This window comes from Carassius auratus, chromosome 4, assembly GCF_003368295.1.
Source record: "Carassius auratus strain Wakin chromosome 4, ASM336829v1, whole genome shotgun sequence".
NCBI lineage: Eukaryota > Metazoa > Chordata > Actinopteri > Cypriniformes > Cyprinidae > Carassius > Carassius auratus.
The window spans coordinates 20,388,430-20,406,844 of record NC_039246.1 but is presented as its reverse complement, the minus strand read 5'-3'; positions in this window follow the sequence as shown (position 1 = coordinate 20,406,844).

The window sequence follows — 18,415 nt, the reverse complement described above, 5'->3', positions numbered from 1 at the left end:
TCCAAGTTTTGAACAGTAGTGTACAAACAGTATTTATGGATGCATTGCCATTTGCCAAGTTTTAATACTAGAGCCATGAATATATGTTTGGCTAAACGGAAAACTCTCTTTCTAATTCTTAATCTTTGTTCCCATTGTTGTGTTGAGCTTTCTTGTAACACAGCTTTAAAAACCTGACCGCATCGGAAAGACAGTCTCATTGCTCTTTGTTTAGCAGGCAGCTGTGTTCTCCACTCACCTCTCTGTCACTTACATAAGACTCTGTAACTGTTGCTGTCAAGGGTAAACATTTTGTATTTGGAGTGTAATGGAGTTTTCTCAAAAACTTTTCCTCTACTGATTCATTGTAAAGATTAATAAAAGGTACTTCAGTGTAGTGGAGGTTTGCTGTGGTTGTGGGATCAACATGGCCATGTGGTAATGGCTAAAGCAAAGACCACTATAATTATGTAACTTCTGCTAAATCTGTTACATTTCAACCTTTAATTTACCAAACACCATTTCTGTAGTAGACTCAAATGCTACATTAAATCATGTGGTTTGTGTGCCGTGACTGTGCAATTGACCCTTCACACGGGGTTTGACTGCACCAATCTGCTTTGATTAAAAATGTCCAAATTTGAAGGCTGAGACTTTGTTTAATTCCAGAAGTATAACCTGCTGTGTCTTGTCCGGCGTATTGTCATTTTTCTCTTTGCTCTGCAATTTATTTGTCACTGCGTGAGAACATGATGTGTGACATGACAGTGGCATGGGTTGTCAGACATAGTAACAGTAAAGAAGGGGGCAGGTCTTTACGAAGGGTCAGTTGCACTTAACATTTTCATCTGGCAGACAATAAAACAGATGAAAACATCAGCTTCCACTGAAGAGAGGACTGAAAGAACCAGAATATCAAAGAAACCTGAGCTCTTTGCAATCGCCCCATACTCAGAAATACACTAGAACAAACCAAACCTATTAGCAACCTAGAAACCACTCCAGCCAGATCACCCTAGAAAACATATAGCAACATATCAATGACACCCAGAATGATCTAACAGCCACCTAACAATGCCTTAGTAAAACACCATAACAGCATGCTAAAAACCACAAAGAACACTCTATCAACCACGAGCAATGAGTTAGCAACCATCCAAAATCTCTAGAAATCCCATAGCAATGTCCTAGAAACCACAACACCCAGAACTCCCAAAGAAGATATAGTAACATGCTAACACAAGACCCAGAAAACTTTAGCAATCACCAAGCAGCACTTTAGCAACCACCTAGCAATGTCCTGGCAAGCACTAGACCCAGATTTCCTGCAACATACAGCAACAGATTAACACCAACCAAGAGCACTCGATCAATCACCAAGCAATGCCTTAGCAACCACCAAACCACCTATGAGCCTCTAGGAATTGTGTAGCAAATTGCTAACAACAACATGCTAAGAACACACTAGCAACCACCTATCAATGTCCTCCCTGCTGGAAGAAAAAACCCCAGCTAAAACAAGCCAATGCTGGCCGGCAGATCCTTGCTAATTTAATCCTCCAGCATGACCAGCTGAAGAAGTGGTCAAAACTCCAGTAAAACCAACCTGCTAAACCAAATTCAAGTCACTTTTAATTATATAGCACTTTTAACAATACAGACTGTGTCAAAGCAGATTTCAGTCAATCAATAAAGCAAAAGGACAATAGTAAACACTCAATTTTCAGTTAATTTTAGCTGTTTTTGTTAGCAGGGCTAGCAATCACAGCACTAAGAAAATCCAAGGAAATATATAGAAATATGCTAACAACAACCCAAAATATGCAAGCAACCACCTAACAATGCCCTAGGAATTATTAGCGATGTCCAAACAACCAAACCAAAACATTGTAGGAACCTAGCTTTCCAATACTAGATTAGACGGTCCCTGATGACTGAGCTACTCTGGACTGGGGGGCCAGTGGACCATCTACGTGTGTGAACCCAGGCACCCATTAAACTATGCTGTTCCTGTGACACAGTTTCACTCTTCTAGAGCGTTTCATTATCACTATAATGGAAATAACCTGCCTTTGATCTTACCAGAGATTAACGTGGTCATATGATGCTGCTAAAAAGAACACTATTTTGTGTATTTGGAGTAATGAAATGTGTTTATGCGGTTTCAAGGTTCATGGTTCAAAAAACACATTGTTTTCCACAAACTGTACATTATCGTTTCTCCTCAATGTCCCGCATAGTGACATAGACATGTTGGGGGTGTGTTTGAACTGTTTTAGGGGGGCGTGGACGAGTCTTAACTTTTATAAAGAACATCTCTTTGGATTTGAGACTTTAGTCTTTGCAACTTTACAGATCTTCTTTATGCACCAAGAGCTTGTAACACTCCAAAAAGAAAGGAAAACATGAAATCACATCATATGACCCCTTTAAGAGTAATGGCATTATACACAAGGATGCCAACGGCTCATGTTAACCTCCTAGTGCAATATCATAGTGATGCCCATGATTTCATTTGGTTTTTTAAAGGGGACATCAGATGCAAAATTCCCTTCTACGTGGTGTTTGCATGTAAGTGTCTTTTTTACTCCCCCAAAAACCTAAACAGTCTCAGTTATCAAGCCATTTTGACTTTCTCAGTAGTATAATGTCATAATGCTCATGGCCCGCCCAAGATTGCTGACTGTCCCATATTAGCATATTTCCATCTTCAGCCAATTGTAATGCTGTCCACCATTTTCAGCGGGTTGATGTGAACAGAGCTGTTTTTGACAAGGTAAAAAAGTGTTTTTCATGACCATTGAGGAATTTTAACCAAAGTATGTTGCAGATATTTCATGAAGACCCAAAAGAATCATACCAACTTGTGGAAAATGGGAATATGATATTACGTTTACTAATCCATTTCTAATCAACCCAAACATTAGAAGCTCTTCTAAAAGAAGACGCTGCCACATAATGTGCAAAGTTCACTTCTGATGTAATACTGACTTGTGGTTGCATACAATTCATTCAATTCTTGCCACTAGGGTTTCATATACTGTTGAAGTTTCTTGAGGAAGTGTGTTAATCATGCACAGTCACATGCATACACATAGAAATAAGCATAAACCAGCTGATCATTGTATTTATATGTATGTGTAGGCTTTGTTCAGTTACTGAAAGTTCTGCTTCTCACTAATATTAGCATCCTGATCTGGAAATGTCAAGACAATGCAGCTGTCCAGTTGTTTATGTGCATTTTTGGCTCAAGTTCCTCAAGTCACTCTAGTTCAGTCTGGGTTGTCTTCTCATATCTGAAACATCTCACTTTTAGACTGGGATATGTTTCTGAGTGAATGTTGTTCTCATGTTGTGAGAACCTTGCAACAAGATATGGTCACATAAGCACAATTTTGCAAAATCACACAACAAATTTAAACTTGCATGAGGAATTTGTGTGAAGAAACATTTTACCCATCTTTCATCATTGCATGGATTCCTATTAAAATGATTAAAATTAATGGAATGTGGGGGTGGAAATATCTTTAGGGTTTGGAAAAGAACTGTGTAAAGGCCTATTCACAACAACACAAATGTTGGGCATGAAAATGTTATCAAATTTTAAGCATGTGATTTGTCGGTTCAGACCAATGCATAAAAAAATGGCAGATAGGCTGAATGAAAAAAAAAATCACACTCTGACAGCAGGTGGCGCTTATGGAAAAGCAGAAATACAGAGGTTACCCCTTTTGTTCCTAACTCGATTATTGAAGTGCTGCTGAAGATCACCAGTCAGACGTGCCATGTATGCTATTCAGCTAATCTGTATGGAGCCATCAGTGCTAACTGCTATCTCACTGGCTAGGCCTTTGCCAAAATTACCTCAGAGGCCAAGGGAATGCTAGAACACGAGTAAATGAGTGATCAAGAGTTGATCCCCACTCAGACAACAGCTGAGTCTTAACCCAGGCCAGAAATAGGGTCCCTTTCTTCACTTAACAGCATTTAAAGCTACAGTACAATTAATGACAGTCTCTAGAGACTAAATAAACACTGCCACACAAATAGTCTTTAAGTGGCTTGCAATGTTCCATGTGTACTTTGAATGAATCTGCGATATAGCCATTGTTCTGAAAATGCCTCTGAACTGTTAAGTATACAATTTTTTTTATGCATAGCCTTTCAAAGGATACTCCATTCGATGTCTACACATACACAGGCGGTTGACGCATGCACATTATGACTTGTGGGGTATATACATATCTGTACTAATCTGGGTATTTATATACATATCAAGATTTCTAACCTCTTCACACAATCTCTTATCTATGTAGGCATTAGTTGCCGCTGTAACTTGCACACATTTTCACACATTTGCAGTCTCTTCCGTTTATGCAGTTTTTTAAAGTAAATCCACGCCCCTGAGGCATTGTTGCCATCTTGTGGACAAACTAATTACTGCAAAAGAAATAAAATGAGCATTTGCAACTAGCGCTTACAAAGTATGCAAAGTATACTTCTGTTTTTATGTGGAAGTGAATATTTGCAACTATGCATACTTTGTATGTCCAGATCGCACATGCACACTGAGTTTGTTTTACAATTAGTTCATCCACATGGTGACAACACTGGCCCAGATCGTTGTTTCACAGTAGAAAAGAAATTAAACGGATGTAAAACAACAACAAAATACCAGAGACAGCAGCAACAACAGAAGTCAACACTGACAATCACTTATGTGAGTGGATTATGAGATAGTATAAAGAGAGTACAAAGGTGTTTTTATCAGCCGTAACGTCTAGAGCAAAATAGCACAGTCACTGGACAAAGATGAAACTTTATAGAATGCATGTGCCGACTGCCTGCATTCGCGCATGCTGTCAGATGGAGTAAACTTTTGAAAGGCAATGTGTTCGATCGTACAAATATACGCTAGCCTACATCTAAAAAGTGAAGTATACTTTGTAACACAAAAGAATGTTAGCAAAGCCTGCTATGCTAAGATCAGAAACATACTCTATGCAAGTATGTAAACATAAATGATGGGCTACACTAACGCACAATAATAGTAACAGTAACTCAAGAGAGCTGTAGAGTTACCCTCAAGCGTCTAGCTAGCAATCTATAAACATTTTGTCAGTTTAAACTAACTTTAAAGGGATAGTTTACCAACACACACAAAAAAATGCTGGGTTAAATACAACCCAGCGGTTGGTAAAGTATGAGCAAACCCAGAGATCGGGTCGTTTTGACCCAGCGGTTGGGTAACTACCCAGAAAGTTGGGTTAAACATTTAACCCAACTATTGGTTGAAAGCAACCCAATCACTGGGGTTTTCCATATTTTACCCAGCGCTGGGCTGTATTTAACCCAGCATTTTCTAGAGTGTAAAAATGAAAATTCATATTCATATTCATATGGAATATGGGACATTTTCCAAATCAAAGGATAAATAAGGTTTGAGCAAATGATGACAGAATTAAACATTTTGGGTCACCTAACTGGGACTAGTTTATGGCAACGCTAACTTGAATCACATAGTGTATGCTGACACATTTCTGAACGAAAGGTGTGTGAAATCAAACCTGCGTACCTAGAAGTGTTTCCATTCATGTATCTGGATAAAGTATGCTGAACTCAGCAGGCACACATCTTTCTCAAGGTGGCAGAAATAGAAGTGACAGCCCAATGCAGTCATGGATAGAATAACCTTGTTTCATTGAGATGTGAGCTAATTATAGTGTATATCCAGAGCAGAGCGGACAGCAGTAATAAGCTCACACTGCAAGGCCAAATGAGTCTCTTTAAAGCAGTAGAATTTCGTTTTTTGCTAGGCTTCTCTTTCGTGAGGCTGTTTTTGTCAGTGAATGATTGTGCTAACAGAATTGACATGTAGTTCTGCACATTTCTGATGAGAACCTACTTATGCCCACTCATTACCATGGTTACCGTGGCTTGCGCAAACACTCCGAGGGTGCAGTGGGCAAAATGTGAACCAGCTACATCTATCATCCTTTCCATTAGCAATCACTGGTGTATTCACTCGAGCGGTGCAGGCAAAGACAGCAGCAATTTGTGAAGTCTAATGAGCTTCTGCTTAAGAGCGCCTCATACATCAACAATGGCCATTTTGCACATTAGTGTATTCCTGTGTTATCGGCTTGCAATGATAAGTGGCACCAGTGCAGTGTGTTCTGAGTCTCTCTCACTGAAGAGCTCTTGAGCTGCTTCGAATGCTGCTATTTATCTCAAGGGAAGAGAGACGGCCGTTTCGAGGAATGTTTGGTAAGAAAGCTCTTTCCAGCTTTAGTCAGTATTGTCTCAAGGGTCAGTCTGTATTTAAGTACAACCTGTTGCGAATAAAAAGCTCATATGTTGCTAATCAGAAAATATAATGTACAATGCAACAGTGAAATTGTCCTTCTGCAGTCAAGGGCAGGGTTGACAGGAAGGACCCTCTGCACAGGAAACTGATGCATTCTCCTTCCTAAAACCAGGTGTCACAGATCAGTAGTTAAACAGCGCACAGTTATCTGGTTTAGAACCTGGCAACCTAATGGCTTAGTACTACAAAAAAATAAACAAAAATAAATAACAAAATAAATAGCAAAAATAAAATAAAAATTAATAAATATTAACACACACACACACACACATGCACCTTATACCACAGAAATAAAAGAAATACAGAAATGTATTTTTTTCAGTAAAGTATATAAAATCCTTGAAACAGGCTAAATGCACTTCAGGAGGAATACTGCAAAGACATTAAGTTCTTTAAGTTTTAATACACTGAATCTTGAATTTAAGTGTATTTTGTCTTACTTGAGTCCACTGGCAGACGTTTTCACTTGTTTTTAAAGTGTTTATAACAAAAATGTAAATTTAATATTTTAATAAAAGTATTAATGAAATTAATCAAATATATTAAATTTCTATATCTACATATTAGGATAATAATAATAATAATAATAAATATTATTAGTAATTATAATCATCATTATTATTAGTGCTGTCAAATGATTAATCGCGATTAATCACATCCCAAATAAAAGTTTTTGTTTACATAATTATGTGTGTATATTAATTATGTATTACATTTACATTTAGTCATTTAGAAGATGCTTTTATCCAAAGTGACTTACAAATGAGGACAATGGAAGCAATCAAACAAGTCTCAGTGAGCGTAATGCAGGACACCAAGCAAGGCTTATTTTATAATCATATAATAAAAGAAAAGAAGACGAATAAAAATTAAATTAAATTAAGTAAAAAGATAGAACAGAAAAAGAATAGTGCAAGTTAGTGTTAGAGGCCTTTTTTTGTTTGTTAATTGTATAATAAATGAAAAAAGAAAGCAAATAGATATAATACAAAAAGATTAAAGAAGCTAGTGTTAGTTTCTTTTTTAAAGAAAACAAGCTGTTAGTAAAGTGTATATAAAAAGACAAATATTCATATAAATTATATAATATATAAATATATTTAATATATAAACATAACATAAGTTTTTTTAAAATATATACATGCATGTGTGTGTGTATTTATATATACATAATAAATATACACAGTACACACATATATTATGTTAACAAAAATCTTTATTTTGGATGCGATTAATTTAACAGCAATTCAAAGAGAAAAAGAAAGCTAATTATTAAATTTCTCATTGTTATTAATCAGCATTCTTTGCATTCTTATTATTAAACAGAATTATAATTTATAATTTATTGAATAATAATTTATTTATAATAAACTGATGTACAGAAAGAAGAAACTGAAGAAAATGAAACTTTCAGTCCATTCTAAAGTGATAAGAACTGATTATTTTACAGATAGAACTCACAGCAGAATGAATGATTGCACATTTGGATCTATTAATACTAAGGCTCCCAAACAAAAGATTTCATTTCACTAACCTGCAAACTTTGTGTTTGGAATATGCTTCAGACGATCATTGAGCGGACTGTGGGCAGTCTGTAGGCATGCTGTCTCAGCCTGAGATTCTCTGTGGTTAGATTAGTAGGTTAGTTATTTTACTCACTACCACATGATTTGATTACAGTAACCGGTTTCCAGTTTAAAAACAGGAAATGTGTGCATGACTCTTGGTAACAGTGCTACCCTCCAACTCTAACTGCAGATATAAACAGAATCACATTTTCCTGTTATTCTAGAGATGACTTTCACTCACACATTTGGGCTGAGCTTACCTGTAATATCATTACTGGTGGTAAAAAGAGGAACAGTAAGACAGTTAAATGTACTGTGTACACTTTTATATGTCATAACTTCTGGAGAGAAATAGCACAGACACTGGACAAAGATTAAACTTATCGGTCACACTTAATTTTAAGGTCCAATTATTGCTATCAACAAACCAGTAACTACGATTTTGCCTCAATATACTCCTAATTTGCTATTTATTATTAGTTAGTAAGGTAGTTGTTAAGTTTAGGTATTGGGTAGGATTGGAGATGTAGGATATGGTCAAATGAACATGTGCTTTATCAGCACTAATAAACAGCACATATGTTATTAATAGCAACTAGTTAATGATGAGAATCTGTCCCTAAAGCGTTAACAACTTATTAGTGTGCATCTGTCAAGTGTCTGTGTTCGCACACTATCAAGTGGATTACACTTAGAAAGGCTATATGCATTCAACAGTGCACATAAGCATTTGTGTCTAAACTGAAATATACATGGGCTTCAGAGCTCAGAATTTTTCTACACCCTTAGAAAGTACACAAATTTGACACATGAGACATCCCAAACCATGTGCTCTGAATATGAATATTACCAGAAGACTGGTGGATGATTAAGCAGATAAAAAATATCTCATAGAATTACAGTGAAGAAGCCATATCTAGAAAGCACATATAGACTTCTTTCACTTGAGCCAATAAGTAAGCAACAATTTCATCATGCTAGAAACTAAATTACTCTGTCCTCTGATAACCATTTGTTGATTTTTTATAACCTGACTGTCCTTACATTTACTTTGGGTAGTGTACTAAAGGCTGTCCACATCAAGGATGATTTTGGTAACGATAAAGATATTGGGTCATACTTTATATTAGGTGGCCTTAACTACTATGTACTTACATAAAAAAATAAGTGCAATGTTATTGTGTTCATTATGTATTCCAAAACACTTTTGCTGCTATTGAGGTGGGATGTGGGTAAGGTTGGGAACAGGTTTAAGGGTGGGTTAAGGTATAAGGGATGGGACAACAGTGTAATTATAAATGTAATTACAGAAATTCATTACAGATGTAATAACATGCAGTTATAAAAAAATAAATAAGTACAATGTAAAAACGTATGTACACAATAAGTGCATTATATCAAAAGAATTTAACTTAAGGCCACCTAATATAAAATGGGACCAGTTTCTTTTCTTTTTTTACTTATTTAATAATAGAGTAGTCCACATTTATAACAGGTCTAAACACTCCCAAGACCACTGGTCTACTGTTAGAACAAAGCTAGTTCTGGACGATTTTAGGGCTTAGATCAAATCCAGAGGCACGTAAGTGTAAGTGTGCGTAGCTGTATCTGTGCAATGGCAAATTAAATCAAGTCAATCAGCCAATCAGTTCTCTGATCTGTGATTGTATGTCGTCGCACTGCATTTTTGCTTTCAGCATTGTTGCTGGAAGCCTGTCAAGTTGTGCCTAGTTATGTCATGGAGTAAGGTCATCCAGGTCATTAAAAGTGGGCAGAGAGTTCACGGCTTGTGTATCTGCTGCAGACTGACGCCTCTCCATCTGCAGTGGAATCTATCAGTGGCCTGTGACAAGTTCTGATCTGCTCCTGACTGCACTATTGTGCGCATGTGTGTGTGACATGGCACTCGTAGAACCAGTCATTGTTCTACTCCTCGAACTCCCTCGGGCACTTCCACTGTCAGCACATCGTAAATCTGATGTGCTAACAAATGCACACCTACAAACACATACATTACTGTATACCACACCATATAAATCGAAGCATACAAGGCTCCATATAATTATACATACTATATACTCCAACAGCAAAAACACAAATAACATACACATAAATACCACAAATAACTCACATAATGCACAAGAAATTTAAACACAAGCTTCACCTTGAAGAGGTTTTATCTCTTTTGTATACAATTATTCCATAAGAGATTTTAATTCACTTTGTATGAGTATGTAAACTTTAGCATTTATTTGTATAATTATTTTGCACTGGCTACCAATCTATTAATTTATTTTATGTTATTTTATGGATATTATGGGATATTTTATGTTTATTTGTTATTGGGAGATTTGTGGGCACACTTACACATTCAGATTTGTAAGGAAATTTTATCATTTCATTTAATAATCATTATAATTGATTAATTGTTTTATAATTTCATGAATGTACACTTGAAAAATAAATATTTTGTAACATTCAATTAAATTAAATTAATTATTTATTTCGGTCCTTACCGACAACTTTTCACAAAAAAATACATAAATGAACATGATTTCTGTATGCAGAAGCCTTGCTTATTAAGCCTACCCTTTATACATATTTGACTGATGTAAGTCACTTTTTCACTTGATTCGATAATACAAGATAAACAAAAGTTACATAATACATTTCCAAAAATATACATACTTAATTACAGAAATACACATTCTAACTACTTCAATATGTTAAATAATACTTACATAATTCATTAATGAGTCATATAATTAACACCATATTTTTATACATTTTCTGAAATTTAAAAAGTGAATTACATAATTTGAATTCCTTATCATAATTAGTCCATAGATTTACCCCTTTGACAGATATACAACTATTTTTAGCATTATTTCTTGCCCTTACTTTTTTTAAACATTTCTCTTAGTTTATACCTTCTCTTATTTTGGAAGTAAATTATTGTAAACTTTGTGCTGTATATAAATCAACTAAATCAGCTCATTTTAATGAATGTAATTTAATAAACAATTGCATTTTTTTATACTTTGGACACCTTAGAAATATCATTTATATACAATACAAACAATTTGGGGCCTAATATCGAACCTTGTGGAACACCACAAGTAACTTCCCTTAAATCTGATTTAACACCATTTATTTGTACAAGCTGATATCTGTCGCTGAAGTAACTTTTTATGCAAGACTAGGCTCTACCTCTTATACCGTATCTCTTTAGTTTCATCATTAATAAGCCATAATCAAAAGCTGTTTTTAAGTCTAGAAACACAGTATATACATTATTATATACAGTATATACATTATTATCTATTGAATTAGGAATCTCTTCTACCTGTTCCATCACTGTCACTGAGGTTGACCTATTTGCTCTAAAGCCATACTGATGTTCACTCAACAGTTTGTGTTTATCTATAAAATTATCAAGCCTGGACACGAATAATTTCTCTAAAATCTTTGAGAACTGGGAAAGAAGAGAAAGATGTCTGTAGTTAGAAAAAAAGATGCAGATCTCCACTTTAAAAAATAGGAATACATTTTGCTGTTTTCACAAATAAATTATTTCAGTTTTGTCCAATTTATTGCCCCCTTGCTGAATCAAACAATTAATCAATTAATAAAAATACATTTAAAATTTTCTGACTCTAAACCTGTCTTTGACTGGAATTCTGTTATTTGATTTGATTTGTTAAATGATCAAATTATTTAACCAAATAGTGAAAAGCATACACTTACATATTTATAATTATATAATTTAGTATTTTACATTGATGACAACGTAATAAATAAAAACAAATACATATTAATGCAAATGTATTTTACATATCAGATGGGAATTGGGATAGCAGTTTTGTGCATAAGTTTCCTTAGAAAAGGGTTTTTTCTAGCTCATAAGAGGATTTGATGGGCTTATTTCTCTTTGAACTTTGTTCATAAAGCATCATAAATAATAATCTTGTTCTCACAAAATTGGTACATTTATCGCAAACTAATACCAGTTTTTCGACAGTATGTCTCTGTGTCCATGCTTTAGCTGGAAGAGAAAAAAAAAGAGAGCAAACTGTAATCAAGATACACATTCAGATATATTTTGAGAGGTGCTATAACATCATCACGACAACCTCCAGCAGCGGGCAGTGGATAAAAATAGCAGAAACGTCAACGCGCTGGTACATATATGTCCATGAGCAAAGTTCAGCATTCCAGAGATAACAGCAGATGGCTAGCAGATTCTGCCCTCTTCGGGGGAAACAATAACTGCCCCCCACACACACTCTTTTTGACAAGAACATCATAAGGCCCAAGGTGCAGTTGCACAAAAGCACACATAAGACATCATCCAGATTGAAAGAGAGGGGAATTTTATGCTTTTATTGTGTACATGAAGCAGTATCTAACATTCAGCCCAAACGTCCTGGTGGAAAAAGTGTGTCAAAATCTTCGAAAGCACTAGCTTAGCAACTGTTGTTTGAAGAAACACAAGTTCCCTTTATCTGCAGCCTTATTATGGACAGACCCTTTTATGGTGGCTAAAAGTGTTGGTCTCAGTTGAACTACAGTTAAAGACTCCATTTTCCTCTGTTGACACATAAACTTGAAACAGGAAGTTACATTTTATTTTTCTCTGTAAAATAGAGTTGTCATTTTAAATACATTTTAATACAATTTAGTTGGATAAAAAAAAAAATGAATAAAGTACACAGGAATGAGCCCTTAAAACCTGGAAATTACTTACCAGTTTAGAATTTTCTGAATGGGTTTTTGGTTAACTACCAGAAAAAAACTGTAGTTAATCTTTAGACATTTTCATGTTTTATTTTTTGATAAATTTCAACCTGGCTTTAGATCAGGCCATAGCACAGAATTAACTCTTCTTAGGGTAGCTAATGACCTTTTATTAAAAACTGAATCTGGATTCAATGTTGCTTTAGTTCTTCTGGATCTTAGCTCAGCATTTCATACGATTGACCATACTATCCTAATTGAAAGTGTTATGTGGGCATCCAAATAACTAAGATTGGTTTGCCTCTAATCTTCAAAAATAGAACCTATTCTGTTAAAATTGGAAGCTTTTCATCAACAATATCTTTTATCTTTGGGGTCCCTCAAGGTTCCATTTTGGGACCAGTGCTATTTTCATTATATATATATTTTTTCTCTTTTATTGTATTTTATTTTGTTAATGCTGTATTTTTATTGTCTATCTACACTACACTCTGTGCTTTTTAAGGTGCTTTATAAATATTTTTATTTTGGTATTTGATTTAAACGTTAGGAATATGCCCTTTGTGATATTTCCTTGCTGTATGTGTTTTGAAAAACGCAGTTGCTGACAAGTGGCTACATGAGTCATTAGACTACAGAGGTTGACGGGGGCATTAAACATCATCATGCCAAACAAGAAAGCTCATCTACTGACTAGTCGGCTTTTACAGCTTCATGCTCTTGCAAATTATATGTAAACATTCTAAACAACTTGCTTGCATTAAAACGACACATTACAGAAGTAAAATGGGGTGGGTTTAACCAGAAATGTTAACATCGTATGACTTCTCAAACTTGGGCGCTGACATACTAACTATTCTATATCCAAGATTCATGCCAGATTATTCTGACAGATTATCAAGCAAGCCACAGTCAAGGAACAGGACCATGAACATGCTGAAAAACTTGGATGCTGTGTATTTGTGATATGCTTGAGCTACAGTCACTTATGGTTTTATTAATGACATGCTCGTCCTGAGCTTAATCCAAAGATGCAAATGAGCCAGAACCACTGTGTGAGTCACTCTGAGAAATATAGACTATTGACCACAAAACTTAAAGAAGCAGTTCACCCCAAAATTAAAATCCTCTCATCGTTTAGTCACCCTCAATTCAAAACCTATCATGTACCTTGGCTCCATATTAAATTGTCTTTTAATTGTAATTCACTGAAATCTTGACATCACAAATTCAAAAAACCAATTTTATGATACTTTGCTACAATCTGGATCAGCATTATTACAAGAAAACATTGCTCAAGTAGATATATCTGTTTTGTTTTTCTGCCACTTCAGCTAATGGTTCTTTTACGGCCAGGACCATCTGTGGATGCATGTGTGGTAGCACACCTCTTCTCCTGTGAGTCATCATATCATGAGTTTCTCTGATGTGCATGATGAGATTCCCAAAGCTTACTGGGCCTCTCCTCAGAGAAAAAAAAGAGGGAGAGAGCGAGAAAGAGGAAGGGGAAAAAGATAGTCGACATCATCCATCCTGGCCTTTTAAGGAGTGCTCCTGTGGAGTCTATGAGGAGCTGGCCCAGTTTCACTCAAGCTTGCTATAATTACTGAGAAAGGGGTATGATGCAGAAAACAAACATCTGGAAAACGAAATAACATTTTATTTATTTATTGAAACATAAAAAATACTGTTTTTAATTAATTTTTAATTCTACGTATACAGCTAAAAGAAATTTACTATGCAATAATTTAAAGCTGTTAAAAACATGATTTTTTTTTTTACTGTAAATGTCTGTAAAATGTAAATATCTATGGGGAGCATTTATTTTCTATTTCTGTCTCACATTCATTCCTTGTTCGCATAAACCTGGCATCACATGACATGTTTCCTCATAAACTGTATTAGTGGGTTGGTTTTAGTGCATTTGAAGGGGGTCATATGAATAATTATTGAGAAACAACTCTCAGTTTTAAACAGCAATAATAGATAGCTAGTCAATGCATCACATGAAAGTGACGTGACATTCAGCCAAGTATGGTGACCCATACTCAGAATTCATGCTCTGCATTTAACCCATCCAAAGTGCACGCGCACCCACACACGCACTGTGAACAAACACCAAGAGCAGTGGGCAGCCATTTATGCTGCGGCACCCAGGGAGCCGTTGGGGGTTCAATGCCTTGCTCAAGGGCACCTAAGTCATGGTATTGGCGGCCCAAGATTCAAACCCACAACCCTAGGATTAGGAGTTAAACTCTCTAACCACTAGGCCACAACTTCCCACATGAATAAACATCCATCTGGAATACTTGATTCTGGTTTTGTCAAAAATTATGTCTATTTACAGCACATAATCCAAATTTATGTCATGAAACTCTAGATGGTGCAGTCCACCAAGTTCTAACACAATCTGACATAATGATATAATTACTAACATGCTGCAGCTGATTTTGATTGGTTTCTTTTCCTATCAGCAGCCAATGAGCTGCTGTTCAACATTCAAATACTTGGCTAGTGCTTGCTGTAGCAGTTGCAGCACTTATCAGAAACCCTCCACCTTCCCCAGCTCCACCTGTATAGATCTGTTACAGGGTAATTTCAAGTATTTTATTCTTGGGGGTTATTTTATACGTTATTTGTACAGCAGCAGTATTTCTTACATGCTCACAGCAGCGTGTTGTGGCTGTATTGGCAGTTGCAGTTCTCGTGCTTACTCTGCTGCAGCAGCAACGTAGCAGTGTAGATCTATTCCACCAAGACCAAGCACATTAACTTTGTCATATACATTAACATGATGCTATATTATCTGAGTTGTCATGACAGAACTAAGGGTGTTTTCACACTAAATTGGATGTTAAGCGCTTGAATTTAAAAATGTACTAAAATGTTTTAATGAAAACTGTTCTTCATGCCACGGCATAGCTGCCACATGATTGTTGGTCAAGCAAGATGAACTCAATAATCTGGTGTAGAGGACAGCTGCTTTGGCTGGCAGCAACTTGTCAAGTGCAAACATAAAATAACCAAATTAACAAAGGGGCTAAATCTGGCTCATTCTGAGAATCCCGTCTGAGACTCGACAGAAGCACAAAGCAATATTTACTGCTGTTCCATGTTGGACGTGGATTATTGTGTTTTAACTCTGATCCCTATTTGGAAAATCCTAAATCAAAGGAGCTTTTAGATTGTTTGTTTTACATTTAGTTCTTACGAAACTACAGTTCATTATATTAGATTACAAGCAATGCATGTCACATGTCCCATTGAGCTGAATTACAAATTGAACAAACAACAGTTGTTCATTCACTCGCTTGTTGTGTATGAAGCAAAACTATTAATATAGTGCTTATACCTTAATGTTAGGGATTCGAACAAACCACCAACTATAAGTATTGACATCAGCATGAAATGGAAGTCAACCTTTTTGTTTTCTAAATGAATTATTGTTATTGTTATTGGTTGTTGATTGTTATTGTGAAAGATTAAAAACTGACCTTGTAATGTTTAATCAAACTGTCATAACTTGGTCTGTCCTTGCACACTGAGTTAAGAAATTTTCATATGCGTTTTTTTTTTATTCGTCATCCTAAAAAATTTTCATGCACAGAAACCTTGCACACTGAGTCTAATGCATATTAATTAATCCATTTCAACAATACAAACAATACAAAATGATAATTTTACAAAAGGATGATTTTGTTGTCTTCTCTCTTTTTAAAAAGAGAAAAAAAGAGAGAGGAAATATCGGTAAACTGGATTGACAGAATGTGAAATTGTATTATTTTTTAACTTGCAAAAGATTTTGGAAAAGCATTTCAGACTCAGTGTCCAAACATCTTCAGGGTAAAAAAGACTTACTTCTCTTTGGTGACATAAGCAGGATTCTCCAAAGGTTTTGTCTGCTTAAACCCTATCTCTCCACATTCAACTTCAAGTTAATCAAATCGAATCCACAAGTTATGGACGAAACCATGACCCAACTCTGTCCGATAATCTGTTGAATGGATATACTGTAGCCTATGTAACAATACAAAGATATATTTTGCTATTTTTATCATACCACAACTTTTAGCTTCAGGATGGACAATCTTAACAGACAGGTGTGTAAAAGTGTTGGCCGAATTTTAAAAAGTAAAACTTTACATATTTCACATACGTCTGAAAATCAAGCGTTTAGTTGATCCTGATAAGTGCTTATTGTCATAGTTGTAAACATGCAAGACACACACGTAGATTTCAATCAATGCAATGAGGACTTCGAAACTTCTGAAGTGTTTCCAATTTTTTGTGCTTTATGCATCAGACATTAAGCCAACAGTCTGTGGTCATGACATCTGAGGCTTACTAAGTAACCACTAACTAGAAACCACTTAAAACACCCTAATTAACTGTCTAATAACTTTTAAACCATGTACAACACTGTAGCAAACAAATCACAGTACACTGGAAGCCACCCACAACACATTTTTCCGAAAATGTAAAAAGGTGCAACTATAGATGGGTTTTTTCAGTCAGCACTATAAACAGAAACAGCCTTTGACATTCCTGTTTAATTAAACATAGACCGCTGTCTATTAGAAGTTCATGCTTTTGAACTTTGTACCAAGTCAGACCGGGTGACAGTCACTGGGAGATATATCAAGGCAGGACCTGTTGGTATACCCATTACTTCTGCTGGCAGGCAAACAGCAATTCACAATTATTCACACCATCTCTCTATCTTCTCCCTGGGTTGTCCCGCTGCAGTACCTATTACGGTCAAACGAGACGACATGGCAGGCCTAGAAAAGCACCTGGGCGAGCATAAATCTGCACCCATCGTCTAATGCAGCGACAGCAAGGGGTCACCGGGTCAGCCCTTCAGGTGATGTGTTTCCACAGCGCTGTGCACACAAAGGAAAAGCCCATATATGGTTAGTTCTTTATTTATGACATCGTCCTGACTTTTACTAGGTGACCGTTTAACTGAGGAGCCTGAAACGGCGGACTGCGCAAGATCACTTCTGTAGGTGGCGAGCAAATGATTTCACTGTTTATGCTTCTACAAATGTCTCCTTTTGTCCATGTTTGAACTGGGTCAGATATATAATGATTGTGCAGAACCTAGGAGCTCAATGTAGCCTCAGGAATAGCATAACGAATAGCATAATGAGACACATCTGAGGTCTGGAGATCATTTGGAGAGGCTGACAGGAACGTCATATGGCCATATGGGTTTTGTAACGGGTTATGTTATATTTGAATACTAGAATACTGTCAGATTGCACTCTATATTGCCTAATAAGTCTCAAAATAGTCTGTAAAATAATATTGAGGATGCAGTGGTTCTGTAGTGTAGTACATTGTTAAATTTTTCTACACATCATTCTCATGGCAATCCAATTTTTGTTGTACAGTGTGCTGCCAGGTTTATGGGTGGACCTTCATGTTTACTTTTTCCCCTAAGTCATACTGATGACTGACTCCGTAATAACAGTAAAATCTCCACCTCAACCCAATCTCGAAAACTATTTTAAATTATTTAACTGTATCAAGCAGTCACCAAATCTTGCGTCATGATGGTAATGTGTTGAAAGAAACTGTAATCATACAAATATGGGCATGTTTAATAATGATAGCCATTTTGATGGTGGAAAGGTGTTTTGTGGCACCATAGATCTGCTTTGGGTAAAGTGCTGAAGTAACCAGGAGGCAGCATGATTGTGTAATAGTGGTTTTAAACAGCATTTTCGAAAGAATTGGTTGAATGAATGATTCACTGTCT